General features: G+C 34.2%; 1 long non-coding RNA gene across 1 annotated transcript; it reads left to right on the top strand.

Annotated features, from left to right (window-relative positions):
- The first annotated feature begins 3,009 nt into the window (after positions 1-3,009).
- On the top strand, positions 3,010-5,646 carry LOC149384762 (uncharacterized). Its single transcript, XR_016301152.1, has 3 exons — positions 3,010-3,303; positions 4,628-4,721; positions 5,399-5,646. It is a non-coding gene; the product is annotated as an uncharacterized LOC149384762 (long non-coding RNA).
- The last annotated feature ends 11,718 nt before the right edge of the window (positions 5,647-17,364 follow it).

Here is a 17,364-nt window from a genome sequence, read left to right as displayed (position 1 = left end):
AAATTTAATGAGAAATCTCTCTTTTATTTCATTAAATACGTCTTAAGGGACCAATGATTGTTATGAATTTAAAAATAAAATAAAAATTGAAAAAATACATGGTAAGTCAAACTCTACTTACTTAGAAGATCATGATGAAAGAATGTGTCATGTATTGTGAAGTGTTGTTGACATACATTAATTTGTACTATTTCATCATTTCAAATGGGAAAAGAATGTTAATAGTCTAAACATATGAACATAGGTGATGATGTTTAACGTCATGTTGTCTGTTATGTCGATTTTCCGTCTAACTTCTCTTTAATGTGTGGATTTTATTGATAACGCATGTATTAGGATTGTTAGTCCTCCCAAATCCACTCATTTAACAGTTTAGAAGCAAGTTTATGAGGACCAAACGAGATCAAAGGATCGAAAGAGAGCATGTTTCACGTAACTGGCTCGGATTTCGTGACTTCTCTTCCACGAAATTATGAGAATTCGTGACGTATTTATCACGAAAAATGGGAATTCGTGACCTTTATGTCACGAAAAATTAGAATTTCGTGACTTCTATGTCATGAAAAATGGAGATTTCTGTTGGAATCGATCTAGGGTTTAAGAAAAAGTTTAACGCTTTGTTAAGCGGCGGAATTTTAAAAAATTTCTTTTTCAAGTAAAACGTTTTTACTAACCTAGACAAAGTGCAAGCACATGTAAATAAAAACTTAATATGAGCATTAAAGATTACTAACCTCTTTAGAAGCTTGAACGTTGATGAGCCTTCGGAAGGTTGAAACGTTCGTCACCCTCGCAGCACGTCTCTCTTTCTTTCTTGGCAACTCGAGAAACCAAGAAAGTTTCTATCACTAAATCACTCGAGAGAAAAGGAATTAGTGTGTGGGCACTTTTAAACACTACGACTTAAGAACGAGTCTTGAAGTCGCAGAGCTAAACACTAGGTCAAATGAGGACCTAGGTGCCAAAACAAAAACCGAAAAATTAACTAGAGAGAGAGAGAGAGGATCGGCCAAGTTCTAGAGAGAGAGTCTCTCAAATCTCTTAAACTTGGATGAATGAAATCTGTGGAATGAGGCTCCTATTTATAGGAGAGGTCTCACATTCAATAAGGTAATTTCCTCTTCTATAGAATATCACATATTCATGAGCCAATTTCCATTTTTCCTTCATAGAGTCACACGGCCAACAAGGCATTCTAGAAGCCTTGATTTGTTTCCTATTTTGTTCCTTTCTCTAGCCTTGGCCGAATTTCCTTATGGCATGCATAGGAAATTTGTTTCCTCTTTTTTTTTTGGCAAGTATCTTGATACATTTATGCACAAAATATTCTCTCTTTCTTTGGGTATGTTGGGCGCCTATAATACTCTAGAAAGGCCTTCTAGAAGCTTTTCCATTTGTTCATGACAACATGAAAAAGGTCCATTAAGAATTTTCAATGAAATTCTTATGAAATGAAATTAATCCACAAGGCCCAATTAAACTAACTTGGCCGAGTGATATTAAGTCATCAAATGACCTTGTCAAAAAAATTATTGACATTCATTTCATCCTATGTCTCAAAAGACAAAAATACCCTTTTGACAATTTTCGTTCTTGTTTTGACTTAGCTTCCAGTTGAACTATTCCTACTCGATGTGATTCGTGACAGTGACCTCATGGATCTAAATGAACAAAGCTTGAGCTAAACACTTGGACTCAAAAGTTCACAAAACCTTTTCCAAGTTTAGCTTAATGTCAACTGACTCCACTAAAGAGTTGACACTGAAAATCTCTCGGTTCAAATGAATTTGTTTTCTACTCAAGAATTCAACATAATTGTAATGAGTGGATCCACATAATATTATCAGTGTTTACCCTTCATGAATATCATCAGCTAGTCGGGATTTACAAAATTACTATTTTACCCTTCTAGCTGTTATTTCCTCAACTCCTTTGTCGCTTGTGAATAAGTTAGAAACAATGTATTGACGAGGAGCTAACAAGTCACATTGTTTCATCCAAAAGAGTCAAGACTCAATTTGGACACTGGCCAGTTCATTTATTCACACTCAAAGGAACAAAGCATGAGGTAATATACATTGCATTTCAGCAATCTTGTACATGAATTCCATATCTATGAGAACTTCACAAAGTTACTCATGACATTCTCACAACTTAGTATTTCACCAATAGGCCCTGTTCGGAATCACATAGTGAGTCCGAACTCTGACTTTCTCAAATGAGAATACGTAAGCTGTGAAATGGCATGTCTCATTTCAGGATTAAGGTAAGCACGATGCAATTCATACGTAGTGACTTCGAGACATAAGAGGTTAAATGGTTTGTTCTTATTTTGTCTCTAGAAGTGCACTGGTCAATTCAGTACCTTCGGAAGATACCTAGAAGAACTATAGAGTCTCCAACTCTCAATGCCCCATAACCAGACATCATAGATTCTTCTAACAATCATACTGAGGTCAATAGTCATTTGACCCTTAGATTGCGAATATATCGTTTTAAGCAAACTACGAAGAGTTTGTTCATGCAAATCTACATTTATCTCTTTGTAAGTTGTTTAGTTTGTTTATGGACTAAAGACTAATGTTTTATCATAAAGCTTCAAACAGACAAGGAGGAATGAATGAACGTTTCAACTTTTTATTACACTACTACAAATACAGTCTTTCGGTGCGGATGACTTTTGGGTGCGACTTTTCGCACCTAAAAGTCGCACCAAAAAGACTTTCGGGTGCGAAAAGTCGCATCCAAAAGACATTGAAGCAACTAAAAAATTTCGTTGATTTTTTTTAATTTGGGTGCGAAAAGTCGCACCCAAAAGTTCATTAATACCTTTGGGTGCGACAAAGTCGCACCTAAAAATCAAGGTTACCTTTTGGGTGCGACATTGTCGCACCCAAAAGTCAAAATGTTTTAAGCGGTCTTTTTCCCCCCTTTTGTATAAAATTCTAGGTCATGTTATATATATCTCACATTCTCACATTCTCTATCCTACTTTCGCTCTCTCACATTCTCTCTCCAGCTCAATATATATATCTCTCATCTTCTCCAGTCCTCATTGCTGTTGACCTCAATCGGAACGAAGAAGAGGGATCGAGCGAGAGAGAGGCTGAGAAGGAGAGCGAGGTGAGCTCGCGGAGGAAGAGCTCGGCCACCAGCACAACCCGAGCGAGCCCCGAACTCCACCGTGCACGCTCCGGCTGTGACGAGGAGAACAACCGTGAGTCACCGGAGCACATCGACCGAGGACGAGCGCCGGAAAAAGAGTGATGGACCGTCGGACAGCGTGAAAATCACAGAATCAAGGTGAGTAGCTTGCCCGGATTGATTTTTGGATTAGGGTTTATGAAGTGGATTTAGGGCTTTTTTATTCTGAATAAAATGGATGATTCTTGAAGTGAGTTTGTGATCGTATTTGTAGTTGAAATTGATCCCTCAAGGTTGTTTTTGTATTTGGAATGATTTGGAATTTAGTCAGGTTAGAACTATTTGAACAGCCTCTGTAAATTGAGGTGGGAAGTTCGGTACCTATTTAATTTGGATTTGTTGATATTTTTCCTGGAAAGTAGACGTTATGGGCTTTCTAAAATGACCAAGAACGTGTAAATCCGTTGAGATTTGAGTGAGTTGTGAATTTTTGAAAACAGGGTTTAAAAGCTGGGAATTCTGAGCGTGTATTTGAATTTTTGGCCGAAAATTGGAAAAAAATTAGGGTTGAGGAATTATGATTTGGGGCTTTTAATTTCTGAGATTAGTTTGATAATTCTGGAGTGTTTTGTGGTTCGTTTGGTGTTTGGGTTTCGATCGACAAGCTTCGTTTTGTATTGAAACGATTTTTGGACGAATTTTTGATGTTTTTGTTACTCTTGGCCGTGTAAAAGGTTTGGGTTGCTGTTTGGATTATGTTGTTTGAGTGTTAATGTTGTTATGAGGCTTTGATGAGTGTGTGAAATTCTGGAGATTCTGGTTGTTGTGCTGCTTGGCCGAATTTTGGTTGTTTTGGCCGAGCCTTGCTTTGGCCATGGGATGTGTTTAGGCCGTTATGTCTCGTACCGTAATCTGAGATATACGGACTTAACTGATTGTGGATTTGTGTTTGGATTCTCTACTTTTTTTTTACATTCGAGAGATATTATAAAGTTAATTTTTAAATGAGGTATCTTAGAATACCAAAACCTCCTAATCTGTCTATCACACTTGCTTGATAAGTTCTTTCTTTCTGTTTGTTGTATGTTAACGAGCCACTTTTACCTCTTTTTTAATATTTTTTATTTATTTTGTTCAAGCTTTTTTTTTTTTAAAAGGAGAGTATGAGAGATAGACTCTTAGTTTTATTGCCAACTTAAATTTTGCAATCAATAATTTTAACGTAGGAGTCACAGATAGGCAACATTGATCTCATCCTTTTCAAACCTTAGACTTATTATTAAGTGGGAATTTTGATAATCTCTTCTATTTTGTTTTGTGTATCCCTTTTTCAAAGGCTTGGACTGCAAATTCTTCTATAGTTCTTCTTAAAATGCATCCTGAAGATTTTCTTACCTTTTTACATTGTTGGGCTTCCTATTTCATATGAGGATTTTATCAAACAATTTATGTTTATTACTCTTGGGCTTTGTGCATGTTTCAGATTTTTCTCTCTTGATGAAACTCCAATCGCAGGTGCTTCTATTGCCCAAGTACACCATGATGTCCTGAAAGATGGTGAAGAAGTAGCAATCAAGGTTGGCCATATAAAACTTGGTAGTGTATTGAAAGCTTTATTTCAGTATGGTGCTGATTTGATAAATTAATTAAGTGTCCTTGGTAAACTTAAGAGTATCACCCAAGGTTATGAAGTTACCACAATCAGTACCACAAATTTACATTCAGTCGTGAGACATGATACTTAAAAAAAATTATTTCTTTTCTCTCTCTGTTGCTCTATCCCTTCTCATGCTCTTAATGAATTTTGTCTCGTTCTAACTAGGGCTTGAACCATCAATAATTCCTGCCAGTTTGTATTATTAATAAATAAGAAGTAAGTTTAGATGTGATGATTTGTTTTTTCGTCTAGAACAAAAATACGTTAACCTAGTTCAATCAAACTGATAAATATCTGTTATGTCTTAGATGGTTTAGGTATGGTCAAGGGGTAACTGCTAAGTTTTGGTATTTATGGTTTAGGTAGTAAATTCCTGTAAGTTAGACTTCAAACCCTCATTTGGCACCTCTGCATGGTAGTCAAGGGGTAATCCAGATTAGATGTTCCTTTTTTGGTGTCCTCTTTGCCACTCTAGTAATAGTAAAGACATTTATTACTCTTTTTAAATTATCACCTTGTACATATATTGTTCTAATAACTTCAGTTTGGTCTTTCTAACTGAGTGTCATTTTTAAGCTGATTGTTGAATATTTACAGATTATTGGAGGTGTAGTACTACGCGACAGTTTCGGTGCAGAGATCATGGGACAGAGAAAATTATGAGGATGCTTCTGGTGTATCTCGTATATATGAAACTGACAACAACATAGAGGATGATACTTTTAACATTTATGTCAAGTTCTGAAACTAACAGCAACTAAAAGGAAAACATTTTGACAAACTGGTTTTGAATAAATTTGTGAAAGTGATATTATGCAAAATTAATCAATATTTATTTTTGTTCTTGTAGTTGATTCAATAAGTTGGCAGTTTCCTATAACTTTTTATTAGATGTATTTAATTGTTTGAGACTAAGCTTAATTTATTTGTTTGAGAGTCTGTGAGTTTATGTGAATGAATTCAATTTCTTTTTATTTTTAAAAATAAATTAAGAATTGAAGTCACTTTTAAATCAGGTGACAACTAAAGCATTGATAATAATTACGTTTTTCAAAGATTTAAAGTCACTTTATAATAGAGCGACGTCTAAAGCATTATTTCTTGTCATGGCGGGAAAGTATCGGGTGCTACCCGCATTTTCCACGAATTTTGGTGACATTTTAGGTGCGACTTTCGGTGCGGAAAGTCGCACCTAAATGTCGCACCCGAAAGTCATGACTTTTGGGTGCGACTTTTCGCACCTAAGACTTTTAGGTGCGGACTTTCGGGTGCGGAAAAGTCGCACCCAAAGTCGCACCTAAAGATATCTTTGGGTGCGAAAATTGACCTTTGGGTGCGAAAAAAGTCGCACGCAAAGGTCTTTTTTGTACTAGTGTTAATGAATAAGCAATTACAAGCAAGAGTCTTCATGAGACTTTATTATATCAAATGTATAATATAAGGATTACAACTCTTCTTGTTGGAACCATTGACAACAATTTCGTGACTTATCTGTCACGAAAAATGGGGATTGCGTGACTTATCTGTCATGAAAAATGGGACTTCGTGACTTCTATGTCATGAAAAATGAGGATTTCATGACTTCTATATCACGAGAACTTGGAATTTTGTGACGTATGTGTCACGAAACAAACTCTTCAAGTTACGAAACAGTACGTTTTTGTGACATTTCAGTCACGAAATTGGATACTTTGATGGAATTTAATGAGAAATCTCTCTTTTATTTCATTAAATACGTCTTAGGGGACCAATGGTTGTTATAAATATAAAAATAAAAAAATTGAAAAAATACATGGTAAGGCAAGCTCTAATTACCTAGAAGATCTTGAGGAAAGAATGCGTATTGTATTATGAAGTATTGCTGACATACATTAATTTGTACTATTTCATCATTTCAAATGGGAAAAGAATGTCAAGTAGTCTAAACATATGAACATATGTGAATGAGGTGTAACGTCATGTCGTTCGGCATGTCGTTTTCCTTTCTAACTTCTCCTTAATGTGGGAATTTATTGATAAAGCATGTATTAGGATTGATAGTCCCTCCAAATACCCATTCAACAGTTTAGAAGCAAGTTTATGAGGGCCAAACGAGATCAAAAGATCGAAAGAGAGCATGTTTCACGTAATTGGTTCGGATTTTGTGACTTCTCTATCATGAAATTCAGAGATTTTGTGACGTCTTTGTCAAGAAAAAATGGGATTTTGTGACTTTATGTCACAAAACATTGGAATTTCGTGACTTTCCAGTCACGAAAAATGGAGATTTCGTGAGTTTCCTATCACGAAAAATGGGGATAATGTGACTTATCTGTCACGAAACAAAACTCTTCAAGTAACGAAACAATACGTTTTCGTGACATATCAGTCACGAAATGGGACACTTTGATGGTATTTAATGATAAAACTCTTGTTTATTTCATTAAATACGTCGTAGAAGACCAATGGTTATTATGAATATAAAAATAAAAATTTGAAAATAATAAAGTACACACATAAATAATTAATAAAATAAATACATTTTTTATTTTTATGAAATTAGTTTTTAATAAATAATTAATAAAATAGACACATTTTTTATTTTTTGAAATAATTTTGTGTTAATTTCCATGAAAATAATAAAGTACACACATAAATAATTAATAAAATAGACACATTTTTTATTTTTATGAAATTAGTTTTTAATAAATAATAACACAAAACAATAAAATTTTGTGACTTTCCTGTCACTAAACAAATGGATTCGTGACTTTCCTGTCACGAAAAATGGGGATTTCGTGACTTTTCTGTCACGAAAAATGGGGATTTAATGAATTTCCTGTCACGAAAGATTGGGATTTCGTGAGGTAGCTGTCACGAAAAAAAACTCTTCATGTCACGAAGCAGTACGTTGTCGTGACATTTCAATCACGAAATTGGATACTTTTATGGAATTTAAAGAGAAATCTCTCTTTTATTTCATTAAATACGTCTTCGGGGACCAATGGTTCTTATAAATATAAAAATTAAAAAATTGAAAAAAATACATTGTAAGCCAAGCTCTACTTACCTATAAGATCTTGAGGAAAGAATGTATCTTGTACATTGTGAAGTGTGGTTGATATACATTAATTTGTATAATTTCATCATTTCAAATGGAAAAAGAATGTCAAGTAGTCTAAACATATGATTATAAGTTAATGAGGTTTAACATCATGTCGTCCGACATGTCGTTTTCTCCTCTAACTTATCTTTAATGTGAGAATTTATTGATAATTCATGTATTAGCGATGTTAGTCCTCCAAATCAACTCATTTAACAATGTAGAAGAAAGTTTATGAGGACCAAAGTTGCCACAAAAGTCTCAAATTTCGTTACACAAAGGTCACGAAAGTCCCTAATTTCGTGACATAGAGGTCACGAATGTCTAGAATTTCGTGACACAACAGTCACAAAAGTCCAAAATTTCGTGACACGTAAGTCACGAAAACGACCCCAATTTTGATAAACAAGCTTACTTTCGCTGCTTTTATTTCATTTGTGACGTAAATACATGTGTTTTGACTATATGATATTCTTTAAATTTTAAAATGAAAACGTTATCTCATTATCCATGTGTATTCATGGATTATTAGTTCTTAAGTTTCTTTTTTATTTTCTTATTTAAATTCCCAACGCCACTCTTTTACCACTTTGAAAACAACTATTTTCGGGTAAATTTGTACTTAAATATTTAAAGTACAAACAAGTCATAAAAATTTGACAAAAAGGTCACGAAATACATTTGTTTCGTGAGAAACAGGTCACAAAAATTGGACTTCAGTGACTTTTTAGTCACGAAAGATTGAACTTTCGTGACCACTTGATCACGGAAATAATTTATTTCGTGACCACTTGGTCACAAATATAATGGAATTCATGATCATTTTGTCACGAAATTGGAAGATTTGGTGACAACATGGTCACGAAATAGGGTCTTTCTTATACACTTTCGTTTGAAATAATTTGTTCCTTTGGCATATATTTGCTTACGGACTAGTAGTCCATTGAAGGTTGGATTAACTTTCAATAGAATAATACATCAAAGTATCCATTAATTTTGGATGAATTTAAAAAAATATTCAAAATTTATTGACAATTTTGTCACGAACGTGCTAAATTTCATGAGTATATAGTCACGAAAGTGCTTACTTTTGTGACTATATTGTCACGAAACTGAAAATTTCATAAAAAACTTTGTCACCAAATTGTAGTAGTTTATGATCCTCTAATCTACACAATTAAGAGTTAAAATTCCAAAGCCTCAATCAATGTCCATATGCCATCACATAACATCACTTTTTTTATTTTATTTACACGCAAATAACGTAAGATAGAAATGGGTCAGAATCAAATACAATACATCTAACATTATATTTGTTAGAATGATATAATATTTTTGATGAAACAGCATCGGGAAACACCCGATGAACTCCGACACAACCATCATGCTCTTCTTTGCACCATTCAGCTAGGAACCGGCGTCCGAGTCGGAGATCCCTTGCCTGCACATGATGTACTCGTACGATGTGAGGTTCATATTTATGTATCTAATTTCATAAAAATAAAAAAATGTGTCTAATTTATTAATTATTTATGTGTGTACTTTAATATTTTCATGGAATTAAATCAAACTAATTTCATAAAAATAAAAAATAAAATGTGTCTAATTTATTAATTATTTATGTGTGTACTTTATTATTTTCATGGAAGTTAAATCAAACTAATTTCATAAAAATAAAAAAAATGTGTCTAATTTATTAATTATTTATGTGTGTACTTTATTATAACATATAAGGATAAAGAAAAGAATAGAGAGAGAGAGAGAGAGGTAGGTGAGAGTGGGGTTCATGAGATATTGACATTTACAAAAAGTAAATAAATAAGGATATAATGGTAATTACATAAATGAAAAAAATGTCGGAGGTCCTATTTGTGACATTTTGAAAAAAAAAGTCCAAAAAAGTCAAAACACTTTTTTTACTCCTATTTAGAACAATTTCCTAATAATTTATATCTAAAGAATGAGGTCGATTCCTACATTCACGATGTGTGGGTTCCTTTCTCCCATTAATAATGTGGCCTAACTCGTTGCATTCTCATCAGAAAAGTTGGCGTTTTTTATACCTTACTTTAATGTATAGCATGTAGTAATTTAACTTTTTTTTTTTCGGGGGATGTTTAAAAAGTTCAAATATATATATATATATATATATATATATATATATGTATATATGTATATATATATATGTATATATGTATATATATATATATGTATATATGTATATATATATATATATATCTATTACCTCTACATATATGTGTAGATAATAATAAGCAGGTCCTCTACATTTTGTCTTCTAGCATAACAAAAAGTAACATAAAAAACAAGTGGCATAATTTCTGGAGAACGATAACTTAAGCTAAAAAAGAGTTTACAAATTGTTTTTGTCATGCTGTAGATATTTGTGTGGTAAAAAAAATGGTTATGAGTGAGTCACCTGTGTAGAACATATTAAACGGAATTTGACGTACGTGTCAAGCACAAAAAATTTAACTGTCCTCGTCACCTTTTTTTATCTGTTGAAGTATATCTCTTTCCTTTATTCTATCTATTTTGCCGACTTCTTTCTAACTAAAAATAAAAAACATCCTATGAGTCACCTGTGTAGAGCATATTAAACAGACTTTGACGTACGTGTCAAGCACAAAATATCTAACCGTCCGCGTCACCCTTTTTTTATCTGTTGAAGTGTCTCCCACCTTTATTCTATCTATGTTGCTGACTTCTCTCTCTAAATAAAAAAAACATCCACACCATCTGCTCTGTGATTCATGTTTCACTGTCTCTCGATATATATATTCTCTACCAAAGCAACGGTGAAACCAAACACCAGCTCCGACTCCATTGTCACACTTTGATTCATGGGAAGCATTTCAAACTCCACGCTGCGAAGCTTCTGTCCTTTGGAGTCTCGAGATCAAACTCCGAGAACACGCCTCTGATCGATTCGCATATAGGTATCGATCGTCGACACACTGAAGACGCATAAATCGGAGGCGGGCCTGCTGCCACGGATTGTGGCACCGGAGGCCCGGGATCGAGATTTGGAGAGGTCGAATTATACGGTGAAGGCAACCTAAGAAATTGATGTTTTGAATTTTTTTTTCTTTCCAACTATTGAAAGTTTAATGGCTTTTCTGCTATTGTTTTGAGGCTGTGGTGATTTTAATATATTTAGGTTGCTGCGAGAAATAAACATCCAAATTATGACAAAATAGAGAGATCAAAATGTGAAGAAGGTTTCTTCAGGAGATTGTGTTCTTAAATTTGACCGGCTTTCTATTCAAAATTCAACTCGTTAAGTTTAGCTAATTATTTATTTTTATAATTAGCTTTGTGTAAGATTTGGAAATAAATTTTATATGTATGGCATAAAAACATGTTTTTTTGTAGCATATATAGTTGCATTAAATTTTAAGAACTGTGTTATTTCTGAATTTAACTCTAGAGGAAGTTTACAAATTAATTAATATTTTGAATAATGATACGATACCAACAACCATATAGGACAGTGTTAAATCAATGAACGAATTAAGATTTCCTCTTAATTGTTTCACGGAAACTTAATTAGCTCTCAGTCTAGGTTTTTTGTTTTCATTTATTCATATTTTTAATCTTAACTAGCTAACAGATTGAGAATTGAATATTATGCTGATGGTGAGATGAGTTGACGAACTGATGATGAGACGAGCTGACGTGATGATGGTGAGACGAGCTGACGAACTGAGACGAGTTGACGAACTGATGGTGAGACGAGCTGACGTGATGATGGTGAGACGAGCTGACGAACTGATGGTGAGATGAGCTGACGAACTGATGGTGAGATGAGTTGACGAACTGATGATGAGACGAGCTGACGTGATGATGATGAGACGAGCTGACGAACTGATGGTGAGATGAGCTGACGAACTGATGGTGAGATGAGCTGACGAACTGATGGTGAGATGCGTTGACGAACTGATGATGAGACGAGCTGACGTGATCATGGTGAGACGAGCTGACGAACTGATGCTGAGACGAACTGACCAACTGATGGTGAGACGAGCTGACGAACTGATGCTGAGACGAACTGATTTTCTACATCCCCTCAAGCTTGATTTGGTATGATGAAGAAATCGAGCTTGGATTGCACAGTTCGAAGAGGCTCGTCACTTGGATAGTCGTTGATGGTGAGATGAGCTGACGAACTGATGGTGAGATGAGTTGACGAATTGATGATGAGACGAGCTGACGTGATGATGGTGAGACGAGCTGACATGATGATGGTGAGACGAGCTGACGAACTGATGGTGAGACGAGCTGACGTGCTGATGGTGAGACGAGCTGACGAATTGATGGTGAGACGAGCTGACGTGATGATGGTGAGACGAGCTGACGTGATGATTCTAAGACGAGCTGACGAACTGATGGTGAGACGAGCTGACGAATTGATGGTGAGACGAGCTGACGTGCTGATGGTGAGACGAGCTGACGTGATGATGGTGAGACGAGCTGACGAACTGATGGTGAGACGAGCTGACGAACTGAGACAGTCAACTGATTGACGAATATGGTGAGACAGTCAACTGATTTAAATTCTTTTTTCGTAGATTTTCGAGTTTGATTTTGACTAAGCGGCTTTTCGTCTCGCTCGTGTAATAGGTTTGATTAGACAACCAAAGTACGGTCACTTAAAGGATCTTCATAAGAGTCTCCTTCATAATGCCATTAAACAATGTGAAAATGCTCTCCTTCATAATGCCATTAAACAATGTGAAAATGCTCTGCTAAACGTCGACCCTACCATCACATCCTTAAGCAACTATGAAAAGGTTTGTCAATTATCATTAGCTCTCTCAATAGGATACTAAGAAGAAAAAGAAAAAAAAAACTCGGTTGATTGTGTAAATATGAATAGGTGCTCGAGCTTAGCTTCTTTCCATTATTCGTTTTTGTTCCGGGTACATTTACATACTAAAAATATGATGAGACGAGCTAACGTGATGATGGTGAGACGAGCTGACGTGATGATGGTGAGACGATCTGACGTGCTGATGGTGAGACGAGCTAACGTGCTGATGGTGAGATGAGTTGACGAACTGATGATGAGACGAGCTGACGTGATGATGGTGAGACGAGCTGACGAACTGAGACGAGTTGACGAACTTCCCGATTGTAAAAACGATGTGTTTAACACTGCTAAAGTAAATCACTCACACAACCGTAATGCTAATTTTATGTTTAGAAATATGACATGGCATAAGTTACTCTAATCTATAATTCATCACAGATGATATGTTGTCTATATTTTTGCACATGTCATCTCTGTGTCCGAATGTCTAAGGAAATACTGAACTGTCAAACTTTTCTTGTACTTGCTTAGTGAATTAGCTGGTTCAATCTACTAGGAAATTTAGTGCGTTACATTTGAAAGTAACTCGCTTCAACGGTACTTTTTGTAATCCATGTTTCAATTAAATTAGTTACATGTTTTTTTTTAAACTATCCACATTTTAACTCCCAGTTCACTACCACCAAAGCTTGGCCTCAAACTGAGGAGTTGAGCGAGCTGCCGAACTGAGGAGTTGAGCGAGCGGCCGAACTGAGGAGATGAGCGAGCCGCCGAACTGAGGAGTTGAGCGAGCTGCCGAACTGAGGAGATGAGCGAGTTGAGCGAGCTGAATTCTAATACTCCCCCTCAAGCTGGACGAAAAATGTCTTTGACGCCAAGCTTGGACAAAATAAAACGCAGTGCTGGGGCAGATAAAGGCTTCGTGAACGCATCTGCAAGCTGATGCTGAGAACGAATCGGCAACAACTTCACATCTCCAAGTTGCACATGATCACGCACAAAGTAGAGATCGATCTCTACTAAGCTCTGATACCATTTCAAGAACTGAATCGAGAACGAAGAAAATTGGGAAAAGTTTCAGAGAAATTTTTGAATTGCTGGAAAATTGAATTGATTGAATTGATCTGAAAAACATAAGCGTACAAACATATATAGGAACAAAACAACGTTCCACGAGGAAAGACTAAAGTGCCCCTCACTTACAACAAATAAGAAAGGGCAAATAGTAAACTGATAAAACCAAGAAGAAACTTATAAAACGCTATTGAGCGAGCTGAGGAGTTGAGCGAGCTTCCGAACTGAGGAGTTGAGCGAGCTGCCGAACTGAGGTGTTGAGCGAGCTGCCGAACTGAGGAGATGAGCGAGTTGAGCGAGCTGAATTCTAATAATGGTACTCTATAATTGTATTCATATACAAGGTAACTAAATTTAAGATGGATATATAAGGATACAAGAAAGTCTCGAAGTTGATCAAGATATACAACAAACCAACAACCTTAACAATATTCAAACAATATTCTTCTCTTATGCATAATCCTGCTCACACGTGCTTCTCTTCTGTGCAAATATCCAATCTGCAAATATCCAGTACATTTGTTAAATATAATCTTCTCTTTCACGCCAAAAAAAAAAAAAAAAACCAAAAAAATATATCCCCCAGAAAAAAAAAACCCAACAAAAATTGGCCATACTTTTTTTTTTAGTCTATGAATCTTAAAATATATTATCTTATACGTGTATATATAATTTTTTTTCAAGTAATGCTAATAATCTTAAAATTTTCATTTTTTTCCAGGTTTAGCTGTTGAATTACAATTGGAATATTTTGCTAGTATATATATATATATATATTGAAGTTGATATTAAGGACATGCTGTACTTGTATTTATGTGACAAATTATTTATGAAATCACAAACGGGTGTTGGATATAAGTATACAACAATTTTTTTTTCTTTTATATATAATTTTTATTTGTCTTTTTCGTTTGTCTCTCGCTAATATAAACAGCAAACAAGAAAACTCCAGTGAATTAGTAATCTATTGAAAATAAAGTCGCACGCATACATATATTTACATTTTTATTGAAGGCCATCTTTTGCAACGTCCAGTTTTATCGTTTGAAAGGAATAGGAACATTATTTTTTAATAGAAAAAAGAAAAAGAAAAGCGCAACTAAACACTTGCTTCTTGTAGGAGTTGTTTATGCTTGACACAGTATCTATCTATTATCTATCACTTGGGTCATCATTGATTGATTTTCTAAATTTGAACACGTGCTCTATCTCTATGATCTCATTACACAGGGCCGGCTTAATAGATTATGGGGACTAAAGCGAAAGTTCGAAATAGGGCCTTTAAATATTTTTTAAACATGCAAATTTTATTATTTTTTTTTCTTAATTTTATTGTACTCCAATTACTAATTTTTACTGGTAGTATGCGCAATTATTCTTTATTGGGAAATTTGCGTCAATGTCACAAATTCGTCGAGTTTTTGCATTTGTGTCACAAAGTTGTCAAAATTGCATTTGTGTCACGTATTTACATTCGTGTCACATGTGCAAATTTCAAATTACTCTCTCTCTCATCATTTAATCTTTTTATTAGTTACTTCATGTCTTCTGAATTTTTACAATACCTCATTAAAAATCACTTCATCTTCTTCTAAAACTTTCTAAAACTTTTGTGTGTGACTTATTTGCAATTGGATTGCCAATTTGTGACATAAGATGCAAATACCACTTCTTTATTTATATTTGCAAAGAAACCCAAACAAAAAATTATTGACAGTATATAACAATCAGGAAAAAAACTGTCTAATTGATATTTATAACGCAAACAACATAAATAATAAAGAAAAAAACAATAATAAACAAAGAAATATAAAATGATAATTACTTTTTTATATTTATTTGCACATAAGAGAGCCTAATTTGGAGAATATATATAGAAGAATTAATGGACTGCATATATGATTTTTATATAAGCAGAGCCGGCTCAACTAAATCGAAGGCCCCGGGCGAAGAAAAAAAAAGGGGCCGAATTTTTTTTCATTCAATCATCCCAAAAAAAATAATTAACTTGAAAGTCATTTTTTTTTGTCTTTTGGCCTTTTTTATCTTATTAATTTCAAATCACAATTTTTTTAGTTTGAATATTGTAAAATTATTTAAAACACTGATTAATAAGAGAAACAAAAAAATTGGAAACTAAGATGTTGTTATAATAGAAAAATATATTATTAGAAAAAGAATGAAAATTGATATATTGTATTTTAAAAATAAGATACCTACTGTAATTATCACACTTGAAGCAAATTTAAACAAGAGAAAAACAGTAAATGAGATATTCTTTGAATTAAATAAGCTATTCTCGGAATAAAAACAGCTATCTAAGTATTATCATAAATTAGTTTTAAAATACGATATTTGAAGTAATAAGTTTTTCGAAATTTTGGGGCCTTCCTCAACATGAGGCCTAAAGCAATTGCTTTTGCTCCCTCATGGTTGGGCCGGGCCTGTCATTACATAGAGTCAACTAACAAGGAATGCGCCAGTGACCGTGTCTGATAAATGGTGTGAGTTTAAAAATCATAAGCTGGACTAAGGATTAATTTATCGGTTACCCGTATTATACCGCGATTTCAATTTTATTGGTTTATGGTTTACCATCTGTGATATGTCGTGATAAATATATCGAAGGTTTACCGCAAGATATTATATAAATAAATAACTTATATAATATAAAATATGCATCATCTGTGAAATTTACGAAAAAAATTGCAATATATGTGGAATTTAATAAAATATTTGCGGTATTTGTTGAGTTTTTTTTACGATATTTGCAGAATTTGCAAAAAATGAAGACATTTGCGGAATATACTCGAACTTCTACCGTGAACCTACGGAATTCGGAATTCCGCTACTGCATCTGTAGATAGATACTGTTCGTGCATGATACCTTTAAAAGAATACCAACCTCTTGGATTCTGGACACACTTCTCCTCAATTTGAAATTGGCTTCACTTAATATGCAAGATCAACCACAAGAAGAGTCTATAACTATATTGAAAGAAAAATGGTCTAGGATATTTGTGTGGGCTCAAGTCAAAAACAAGTTATTAGAAATCAATCTTCTTAGTGACTGACTACTTGGAATTTTCGGCCAACTTGTCTATGAGAGAAAGCCAAGTGCCAATAATAAGAGAGTGTTTATTTCAAAAATGAAATCTAGAATGTAAAGTGTATATTCAATCTTAATTCCGAGTCCCTTTAATAGACTCTAAAATCGTGTACATGTGTGCTCATATCTCCTTCCATCAAAGATTCAAGACTAACAAATCACATTGGCCGAAGATTTACTCTCGTTTATTGAGTCACATGGGCTTAAACCAATAAGAACAAAACATACAATTAATGACCTAAATTTTTACTGAAGATAATTCTACAAAATGACATGTATATTAATTCTTCGTCAATCGAAATGATCCCATGTAATTAGTCTAAGGCTAATAGGAAAATAACATATGTAAATTCAAGAATAAAACTTGCATTTAATTTCTTATGCATGCCACAGCGGCCATAATCTCAATAATAGCCTATGGTATTTATTTCATTTAGCATCATATGATAAACTCAAAATCATTTCTG

The sequence above is a fragment of the Urtica dioica genome, chromosome 9 (genome assembly GCF_054948205.1).
Source record: "Urtica dioica subsp. dioica isolate 48M chromosome 9, U.dioica_male_clone48M_v1_H2, whole genome shotgun sequence".
In the NCBI taxonomy this organism is placed as follows: domain Eukaryota; kingdom Viridiplantae; phylum Streptophyta; class Magnoliopsida; order Rosales; family Urticaceae; genus Urtica; species Urtica dioica.
Note: the sequence above shows the minus strand (reverse complement) of the source record. Positions and strands in the feature narration are given on the sequence as shown.